Source organism: Cyanistes caeruleus, chromosome 19 (assembly GCF_971803275.1).
Source record: "Cyanistes caeruleus chromosome 19, bCyaCae1.hap1.1, whole genome shotgun sequence".
Lineage (NCBI taxonomy): Eukaryota > Metazoa > Chordata > Aves > Passeriformes > Paridae > Cyanistes > Cyanistes caeruleus.
Window position 1 is genome coordinate 10,345,440 of NC_141719.1, and position 9,900 is coordinate 10,355,339.

Sequence of the window (9,900 nt, forward strand, 5' to 3'; positions counted from 1 at the left end):
TTATTTTATTTTATTTTATTTTATTTTATTTTATTTTATTTTATTTTATTTTATTTTATTTTATTTTATTTTATTTTATTTTATTTTATTTTATTTTATTTTATTTTATTTTATTTTATTTTATTTTATTTTATTTTATTTTATTTTTTTATTATTTTTTATTATTTTATTTTATTTTATTTTATTTTATTTTATTATTATTTTTTATTATTTTTTATTATTTTATTTTATTTTATTTTATTTTATTTTATTTTATTTTAATTTTATTTTTTTCTCCTCCTCGGGAAAGCTGCACAACCACCCAGGGATCAAACACATTTATTTAAAGGCTTAGGTTTTAACCCTCAAAAAAACATCTGTGGTTTGGCAGAAGGAGCAGGCAATTGAATTTGGGGGGGAAAAAATAAAATGTTCCTTTCAGAGGGCACGGCAGCAGCACAAGAGCGGGGCCGAGGGCTTCGCACCTCATCAGCTCCGGGGGGAGAAAAGCCCAGCCAGGAGGGAGCCGAGGTGAGAACAAACCCTGCCCGCCCTCAATGCGCTTTTCCAGAGCAGGAAAGCGCTTCCTGCGGCTCCAGCGCTGCGGGAGAGAGGGGGAAGCTCCAAAATCCGGCTGGGAGCAGGAGAGATCCCGGAGATCCCGGAGATCCCGGAGATCCCGGAGATCCCGGAGATCCCGGGACCCTGCTGCTGCTTCCCTCGGGAAGGAGCGGAGTCTCTTAGGGAGGCCATCAAAGCCTTTCCATGCCGCCTTCACCCCAACACGGGGCACTTTTTAACCCCCTCGTTGCCGTTTTTCCACCTTTCCCGGTGGAATCAGCCCGGCTGAGCCCTTTGGAAAGCAGAGTCTCGGTCACCGGCAGAGCCCAGCGCTCTCCTCGCCCTCCCTTTTGTTGTTCTGCGTTTCTGTTCCAAGTTAAAGAGCCCCCAAATCCCCCAGGAATCCTCCCTGTGCTCCCCCCTCTGCCCCGGGGAGGGGCCGGGTGTGGCCCAGAACTTTTGATCTGGGAATATTTAAGGCGCTCTGATCATTCCCTATCCAGGAGAACTCCCAGATGGAGGAGCTGGAGTCCAAACCCGTCCAAATCCGAGCCAGCTGCTGCTAAAAGCCGCCAGGGAGAAGGGATGCTGCCTTAAAATCCTTATGGATTGAATGCATTTAAACCAGGCAGGACGGGAATGGGGAAACAAATGTTCAGCCTTGGAAGAGCCAGGTCAGAGCCGGGAGATTCCAGATGTCCCAGATCCCACAAAAAGTCAGGTCCCGACATTCCCCGAGGCCTCTCTGCACCTGTGACCCCGACCCCAGCTCAGCCAGGTGCAGGGGAGGGGGCACCTGAGCTTAGAGACCCCCGAGCCCCCCCAGATCCCCTTGAACTCCGAGCTGCCCCTCAAACGCTGCAGGTGAAATCCACATTTCCCAGGACATCCCTCATTTTCCAGCCTTTAGGGCTGAATCCTCCTTTCCCAGGACATCCCTCATTTTCCAGCCTTCAGGGCTGAATCCAGCAAATCCCAGCACAGCCATTCCAGAGGGATCTGGGGGATCCCTCAGCCAAGGGGAGCAGCCCCAGCTCAGCACCTCCAGACCGGGTCCTGCCAAGCTCCCAGAGAGCAGGATGAGCCCGTTTGGGATTTTTTCCCTGGCTCAGCAAGCAGGAGGATCCTGCTGGACCCCACAGCCCTGAATTCCTGGCTCAGCAGAGCAGGGACACTCCTGATCCCAAATCCCTTGGGCACCACAAGCACCTGCAGCTCCTGAGACTGAACCTGGCAGAGCAGAGCAGGTTCCCTTTCCCAAACCTTCCCCAAAATCCCTCCTGCCCCTGGAAACTCCTCACCCTTCCCCAAAATCCCTCCTGCCCCTGGAAACTCCTCAGCCTTCCCCAGAATCCCTCCTTCCTCAGGAAACTCCTCACCCTTCCCCAAAATCCCTCCTGCCCCTGGAAACTCCTCACCCTTCCCCAAAATCCCTCCTGCCTCTGGAAACTCCTCACAGGTGTCACCACTGCTGCCCACGGGGGGATTTTGCCTCCTCCTGACCCCACAAAAATGGGATTTGGGGTTTTTTCACACTCCACAAAGCTCCTTCCCCCCTCAGCTGGGAGCCTCTTCCCAAAGGATTGATGCTCCCACAGCCTCCCCAAATGGAGTATTTGGGAGCCAGAGCTCCCAAACCTTTGTTTTGAGACACCTGAACATGGAAAGCACCTTAAAAATAAACAAAACCAAACTTGGTAGAGCAGATCCAGCTGGTTTTGCAGCAAATCCTTGGAAAATGAGAGCACAGCGCGATTGTCTCCATCTCAGGAGCTCCAGCTCCCCTCCCACGGCAGATCCCGCACCTGGGGGAAGGATTGGGGCAGATTCCTCCTCCCGGTTTTCCAGGGAAATGAGAAATTCGACATCCCGAAAGCATCCCCTGCCTGCCAGCAGAGAGGGCCGCTGTCCCCGCGAGCCCTGCTCCAATTTCCCAGCTGGAATCTCCCCTCCACAACCCCGGGCGAAGCAAAACCCTTCCCAAGGCCTGAGTCAGCGAGGCTCTGCCCCCACTTCCCTCCCCGTGATTATAAAAAGATGTCTCAATTAACAAGAGCTGAGCAATTCCCGCAGCCTCCAAAGCCTCCGGAGGAAATTCCGAGCCGGCAGCGAGCGGCACCAACAATGTCCGGGCAATAAAAGCTCCTCTTGTTCCTATCAAAGCGACCTCAACCCTCCTTTCCCCAAAGGAGCATCCCGGGCCCTCCGGAGGGATCCCGGGCTGGAGTTTCCCTGGACACGCCGGGTTCCCGGGAGCAGACAGGGATAATTTGTGTCTCTGCAGGTCTAGACTGGTGTGGTCTTTTTGTTGTAGGCAGCAAAAGAAGGGAGTCATTCATGTATATATATTTATATATATGTGTGTGTGTGATTTTTTTTTTTTTTTTCTTTTTTTTGGGGTTTTTTTTTTCCGGGATTCACACAAAAGTGTTTTTGTGCATCCCAGATCCAGCGGATGTCCAGCCCCGGAGCTGGGGATACTCCGGTGGGGAGGGGAGGGGGCTCGGAGGGGCTGCACCTGCCCCGGGGCGAGACTTTTGGGGAAGGAATTCCCACGGCAGGGAAGAGCAAAAGCCGCGTGTGAGTCCTTAAAAATAAACCAAAAAAACCCAAAACAAAACAAAGCAAAAAAAAACGCTTTAAAAAGCGCCAAAAAATACCGCAAAGAAGGAAGGAAAACAGCGGCTCCGCGCTTTTCCTTGGCGAGAAGGGGGGAAATTCCAGCAGGAGCATCCCGGGGCAGGGGGGACACAAAGGGGATGGCACCGGGGGAAAAGCGACAGCACCGAGGGGACCCGCGGTGCCCGGCGCAGCCCCCCCGGAGCAAGCGGGGCATGGAGGAGCCCCGTGCCGACCCCCGCACCCCCCGAGCCCCGCGGGGCACCCACCTCCACCTCCGGACCCCGCCGGGGCTGCGGCTCCCCGGCTGCGCCCAGCGGCATCATCCTCCTCATCCTCCTCATCCTCTTCATCCTCCTCCTGCCGAGCCTCAGCGCGCTCGGGGGGCTCTGGATACGGCCCCCTCCCATCTCCCGGGGGGAATTGCTGCGGGCAGGAGCCCGGGATGGGCAGCGGGAGAGGCTCCGCCGCTGCCGGGGATGCTCCGAGCGCGGCTGCCGGGCCATTCCCCCTTTTATAGCCCCGCGGCGGCGGGCGGGCGGCGCGGCTTCACGGGACTTGTAGTTCCTCCCCCCCGGCCTAGAGCCGCCTCCCTCCGTCCTTCTGTCCCTCCCTCCGTCCCTCTGTCCCTCTTTCCCTCCGTCCGTCCGTCTGTCCGGCCGTGGCTCCGCGGCTCGGGAGGATCCGGAGGTCGGGGCGGTTCCGCTCCTCACCCGGACCCCGCCGCTCCCCGCGGGGAGGGAAGAGCCGATGGTTTCGCCTGGAAAAGTCCGGTTTTTCCACGGGATTCCGGGATTCCGCGTCCCCGGCACAGCCAGCCCGACGCCCGAAAGTGAATGAGTAACCCCGAAAGGCCGGCACCCACAGCGAGCGCTTCCATCCCTTTGTGAACGGCTCTCCTTGCGTTTAATTATTCTCCCAATTATTAATTTAACTTAATTATTAACCCACCCGAGGAATGAATGAGCGATTAACCGTGCTGTTGGCTTCGGGGCTGGTTTAAGGCCGGCTGTGGCAAGCCCTGGGTGCTGGCAGGGTCACCCAGGGGGACGGAGCCGCGTCCCCCCGAGCCCCCCGTGCTCTGGGGAGGGTCCTGGAGGGCACAGCAGGCACGAGCAGGGGGTGGCACCGTGCCCCGTGTCCCCTCCAGGAGCTGGGGCAGAGGGTGGGATGGTCCTGCACAAACCCAGGCCAGGTGGGAAACGTCCCACCCCAGCAGGGACACGGATCCAGCTGTTCCCACCCCAGCAGGGACACGGATCCAGCTGTTCCCACCCCAGCGGGGACACGGATCCAGCTGTTCCCACCCCAGCGGGGACACGGATCCAGCTGTTCCCACCCCAGCAGGGACACGAATCCAGCTGTTCCCACCCCAGCAGGGACACGGATCCAGCTGTTCCCACCCCAGCAGGGACACGGATCCAGCTGTTCCCACCCCAGCAGGGACACGAATCCAGCTGTTCCCACCCCAGCAGGGACATGGATCCATCCCCATCCCACCCCAGCAGGGACACGAATCCAGCTGTTCCCAACCCAGCAGGGACACGAATCCAGCTGTTCCCACCCCAGCGGGGACACGGATCCAGCTGTTCCCACCCGCCCCAGGCTGGGATTCACCATCCCACACCCCCAGAATCGCCGCCGAGGCGAAACCACAGAACCTTCCTAGGGCAAGGGAGGCTGAGGGAGCAAGAGGGAGAGAGGAGGAGAAGGAAAAAATCCCTCCTGGCAGCTTTTCAGGGCCCGAAGCCGGAGTGGAAATGCTTCCCTGCCCATAATTGCTTGGAGAGCAGATGAATTTCTTGAAGAAACCGCAGCTGAAACGCTGCACAAATCACATTGTTGTGCTTGTGTTGGCTGCCTGCTGAAGGAGGGAAAAGGTCATCGTTTAGGGGATATTAAAAAGGGGGAAAAGCCATATTTTAGCGCTGTGCAGGAGGGGGTTGAGCTGCGTTTTCATAGCCACGGTCTGGAAATTCAAACCTGTTTGGCAAGAGGCGGAACGGGGCTCACAGCGAGGAAGGAGCTGGGAAAAGGCTCGAAGTGATGGAGCTTATCCTGCCCCTGCATCCCTGGAAGTGTCCCGGGATGGGCTGGAGCAGCCTGGGAAGTGTCACTGACCCAGCACCACCTGAGCTGGCTGTGCTGAGGGCTCCTGTGGGCTCACAGAGCCGTGGGATTGGATATCCGGGATTTCCAAAGGCGAATTCCCCTTTTTGTCATTCAATTCCCAACTTTTACTCCCTATTTCTTTTTTTTTTTCAGTGGCGTTTCCTTCAGAGCCACGAGCCCACAGAGCAGAAAAAAACCCCTGGAGCTCTGCAGGGCTCTGCCACAGCTTTTGTGTCACCCCCCGAGGGGTGTGAGGGACCAGGACAGCCCCTGGTGCTGCTCCCGCCCCTCTGCCCTGCCCAAAGGAGAGGGAATTCCCATGGAAAGCTGCAGGATTCGCTCCCAGAGGAGCCTGACGCTGATTCCTGGGATGCTCCCGGCCCCGGCTGCTCCAGAGGCTGCCCTGATGGTGGTGGGGAGGTGCCGGATTTGGATCCAGCTCCAGGTGGGGCAGCATTCCCGGCCCTGCAAACACCCCGGCATTCCTGGGATGTGCCGGCCGTGCCCCTCCCCGGCTCCTTGGAGAGCGCAGCATTCCTGCCCCGCATTCCTGAGCCACAGGGAAAAGCCCTGGAATGCTGGGGTGGGCGGGGAAGGAGCGGGAGATGGGGGGATGAGGAGCCTGGCGTGGGAGGATGACAGCCAGATGTTCCCAAGGTGTGAAAAATCCACTGGGAGCAGCCTGGAATCATCCTTTATCCCACCGGGATCCGCAGCTCCCTGGGGGAGCACAGAATCCCAGGATCAGCCAGGCTGGAAAAGACCCCTGAGATCATCAAATCCAGCGTGGGAATGCTGCCACTGGATCTGCTGGATCTGAGCTTTGGGGGGAGGAAATCCTCGGTGCAACGGCCGAGGGAGGAGGGCTCTGCTGGAAAAGGGAAGAGGGATTTCCTGGAAAAAAGGGTTTTCCTGGAAAAAGGGTTTTCCTGGAAAAAGGGTTTTCCTGGAAAAAGGGTTTTCCTGGAAAAAGGGGTTTCCTGGAAAAAAGGATTTTCCTGGAAAAAGGGATTTCCTGGAAAAAGGGATTTCCTGGAAAAAGGGATTTCCTGGAAAAAGGGTTTTCCTGGTTTTGCTGGGAAGGGAACACTCATCCCTCACTCCAGGGATGGTTTTGGGGCTCCCAAGGAGGATGGATTTGCTCTTCTCCAGAATATCCCCAAGCTCCGGAGCTCCCAGGAATTGCCAGGGAGGAAGAGCCGGGTCTTGACTCCTCCAGGAAAACAGGGAAAGCTCTGGGAAGCCCCAGGAAAGGAAAAAGCTTTTATCCTGTCGAAGCTGTGCTGGTACCAACACTCAGAGGAGAAATTTGGGGTCACAGCCCCAGCTCGGGTTGCTTTTCCCACCCCAGCTTGGGAATGGCACATCCATAAATCCACACTGTGGAATTTGCTGGCGGTTTTCCCCAGAAAAAACAAGAAAATAAAAGTGTTTGGTGATGGGGAGCTTTGGGAAAATAAAGAGACAGGGAAGGGTGAGCTGGGAATGAGTTCCCACAGGATGAATGTCCCCTGTCCCCAGGGCCTGGCCAGCACAGTCACCTCTGCAAGTCCTCTGACCTTCAAATACCCTCCCAGCCCCGTTAAATCCATATAAATATATGGAAATATGGGAACAAAAAGCTTTTTCTTTCCAGTGCTGAGAGTGCCAAGTGCTGCAGGAGCCAATAAAGAGCTGCTGCTCCAGGGAGCTGTGGCAGGTAAAACACAAACAGCCCCAATCCCTCCCCAGAACTGCAGCCAATCCCCAAATTAAAGATAAAATTAGAAATAAAATAATGAAAATAGAACCAAGCCTCAAGGCTGAGGTTGGTAAAAGAGGAGGGAAATGTGGTTCCGTGTTTTCAGCTCTGGGGCTGGATCCCAGCCTGGGAAGGAGCACTGGGAATCCTCCTGGGAAGGAGCTGGAGCAGGGATGGGGAACTCTCGGGGACACTCCTGAACCCTCCACACCCCACAGAGGGACAGGGGCTCGGGATGGCCCCAGGAACACCGGGAGGATCCAGGCTCTGAGCCCCTCCAACCCTGAGCTGATCTGAGGTGGGATCAGCTCCCAGGGATCGGGAAAAGCCTGGAGCTGTGCCAGGGAGGATCAGGGGGAAGGAAAATTCCTTCCCTGCAGGAGAGGGGAGAGCTGGAAGGGGCTGCCCAGGGCAGAGGGGGAGTCCCCATCCCTCAAAAAGGAGCAGAGCTGGCTCTGCTCCATCGCAGGGGTTTGGATTTGGTGGTCCTGGAATTCTTTACTGTGGAGCCACAGGAAGAGCCGGGCTGGGACCGGAATTCCCTGGCTGCTCCCGAGTGCCAGGCAGGCTCCAGGAGGAGGACAGGGGCGCGGTGTCACCTGTTTGCTCAGTGACACCGCAGGACACCCAGCTCTAAATGCCAAGGTCACACGGGACAGCTGGGGAGGGAAACAGCCCCAAACCCCACGGCAAAGAGCGAAAAAACCCCAAAACCGCCACCAACACCAAGCAGGGAAAAATGATGAACCCCAAGAGCCAAAGCTGGGACAGGGACACAGAAAACCCCAAAACGTTTAAAAGGAAGGAAAAAAGGCTGGGCTGGGGGGATGAACCCATCCTCTGAGCCCCCATCTCTGAGGAAAAGCAGCGAGAGCAGAGGGGCCGGGCTCTCCTGGAGGAGGAGGGAGGTGATTTAGTGTCTCCCTCTCTCTGTGCCCGCGCTCCTCGCCTCCCGCACAAGGATCCATTGAGAGGCTGCAGAACAAACGTTCCCTTATGCAGCTCCAAAAAAGTCTCGCTCGGTTTGTGTGAGGCTGTGGTTACTCATTAACCGCGGCTCCCGGGGCACGGGAAGGAGGAATCAGCTTAACAGAGCCTTTAAAAAAAAATATATAAAAAATCCAGGGAAAAAAATAAAAAAAAAAATTTAAAAAAATATTTTAAAAAAGAAAATAAACAGGCAATGAAAATAAATATATCAGGTGTCCTGGAAAAGGACGTGGAATAAAATAAAATAAAATAAAATAAAATAAAATAAAATAAAATAAAATAAAATAAAATAAAATAAAATAAAATAAAATAAAATAAAATAAAATAAAATAAAATAAAGTAAAATAAAATAAAATAAAATAAAATAAAATAAAATAAAATAAAATAAAATAAAATAAAATAAAATAAAATAAAATAAAATAAAATAAAATAAAATAAAATAAAATAAAATAAAATAAAATAAAATAAAATAAAATAAAATAAAATAAAATAAAATAAAATAAAATAAAATAAAATAAAATAAAATAAAATAAAATAAAATAAAATAAAATAAAAGCAGATAAAGAAGGCAGGTGGCCCCGGGAGCAGCTCCAGGGCTGGGATGGGCTGAGGGAGCAGAGGGGACAATGGCACGGGGGAAAAGGCGTGGGGACAAAAGGGGACGATTATCAAAGGGAAGGGGAGAAAGAGAGGGGACAGAGAGGCGCTTGTGCCCTCCTGGGGCGGGCTCCGCTCCCCAGCCGGAGCCATCCCCGGCTCCCGGGGCCATCCCCGGCTCCCAGAGCCATCCCCGGCTCCCGGAGAGGTTTCCATGAGAATGGGGCACTGCCGGGAGCGGTTTCCAGGTGTTCTGTCCCGGCAGGAGGGGATGGAGCTGCTCCCGGGATTCCCACCCTGATCCCAAAGATCAGAGGCTCCTCCAGCCCCGGTGGGATTCAGGAGCTGCCCTGGCTGTCACCACGTCCTAAACCCGCTCCTCCACCATCCCCTTCCATGGAAAATGTGTGCCTTCAATCCTCACCTTCCCCGGATTCTGGGGAGAAACACCAGGAATTGCAGGATAGGTCGGGAAATCCCCCTAAAACCATCCAGTCCCGCTTCCCTCAGCATTGCCAAGGCCACACTGACCCTGTCCCCAGCTGCCACATCCACGTGGCCCTAAATCCCTCCAGGGATGGGGACCCCACCACCCGTGCCAGGGCTGGACAACCCTCCCAGGAAGTTTTTCCATGGAATTTTTCCATGGAGTTTCACTGCTGCAGCTTGAGGCCGTTTCCCGGTGTCCCATCATTTGTCACCTGGCACAAGAGCCCGAGCCGCAGCTGGATTTGTGGAGCTCCTGGGCTCACCTGCAGGGCACGGGAAGGATGGATCCAGCCTTTCCCCCAAACCCTCTCCCAGCCGGGAGCCTGCCCTTCCCACAGAGGGAATTCTGCGAGATCCCGAGCCGGAATAAAAAGCTCCTTGGTCTTTCTGGGACCAAGAAATAGGAAGGAACTCCTCTCCCTCCCTCCGTGCCGGGCCAGCCGGTGCTCCGGGGGAACAGGTAGCTCGTGCCGGGGGTTCTGTGGGATGTGGAACATCTGGAGCTCGGCACAAGGAGCTCTTTGTGCGGCTGGGAAAGGCCGGGCCAGGAAGCAGCACTTGTTTGGGACAGCGTGGGGAAGAGGGGGAGGGAAAGGGGGAAGGAGCAGGGGAACCACCCCCGCTGGAGAAGGAATCTCAGGCTCCCCCTGCGCGGCCCCCGGGGGTCTCCACGTCCCTTTCCCGATGGGAATCCCTCCCTCCCTCCCTCCAGGCTGGGATAGCAGCGCCCTGGAGCTGGTCCTGGCTGCGCCAAATCCTCAAATGGAATCCTTTGGATTCAGTGGGGCTCTGGGAGGGGCATCGTCCCCTCC

At 54.8% G+C, this 9,900-nt stretch overlaps 1 long non-coding RNA gene across 1 annotated transcript in view; it reads right to left on the minus strand.

Annotated features, from left to right (window-relative positions):
* LOC111937460 (uncharacterized) overlaps positions 1–3,649 on the minus strand; it is a 39,686-nt gene extending 36,037 nt beyond the window's left edge. The window contains exon 1 of the long non-coding RNA XR_015277930.1: positions 3,429–3,649. This is a non-coding gene — a long non-coding RNA (uncharacterized LOC111937460). The remainder of the gene's footprint in view (positions 1–3,428) is intronic.
* Positions 3,650–9,900: the final 6,251 nt, after the last annotated feature.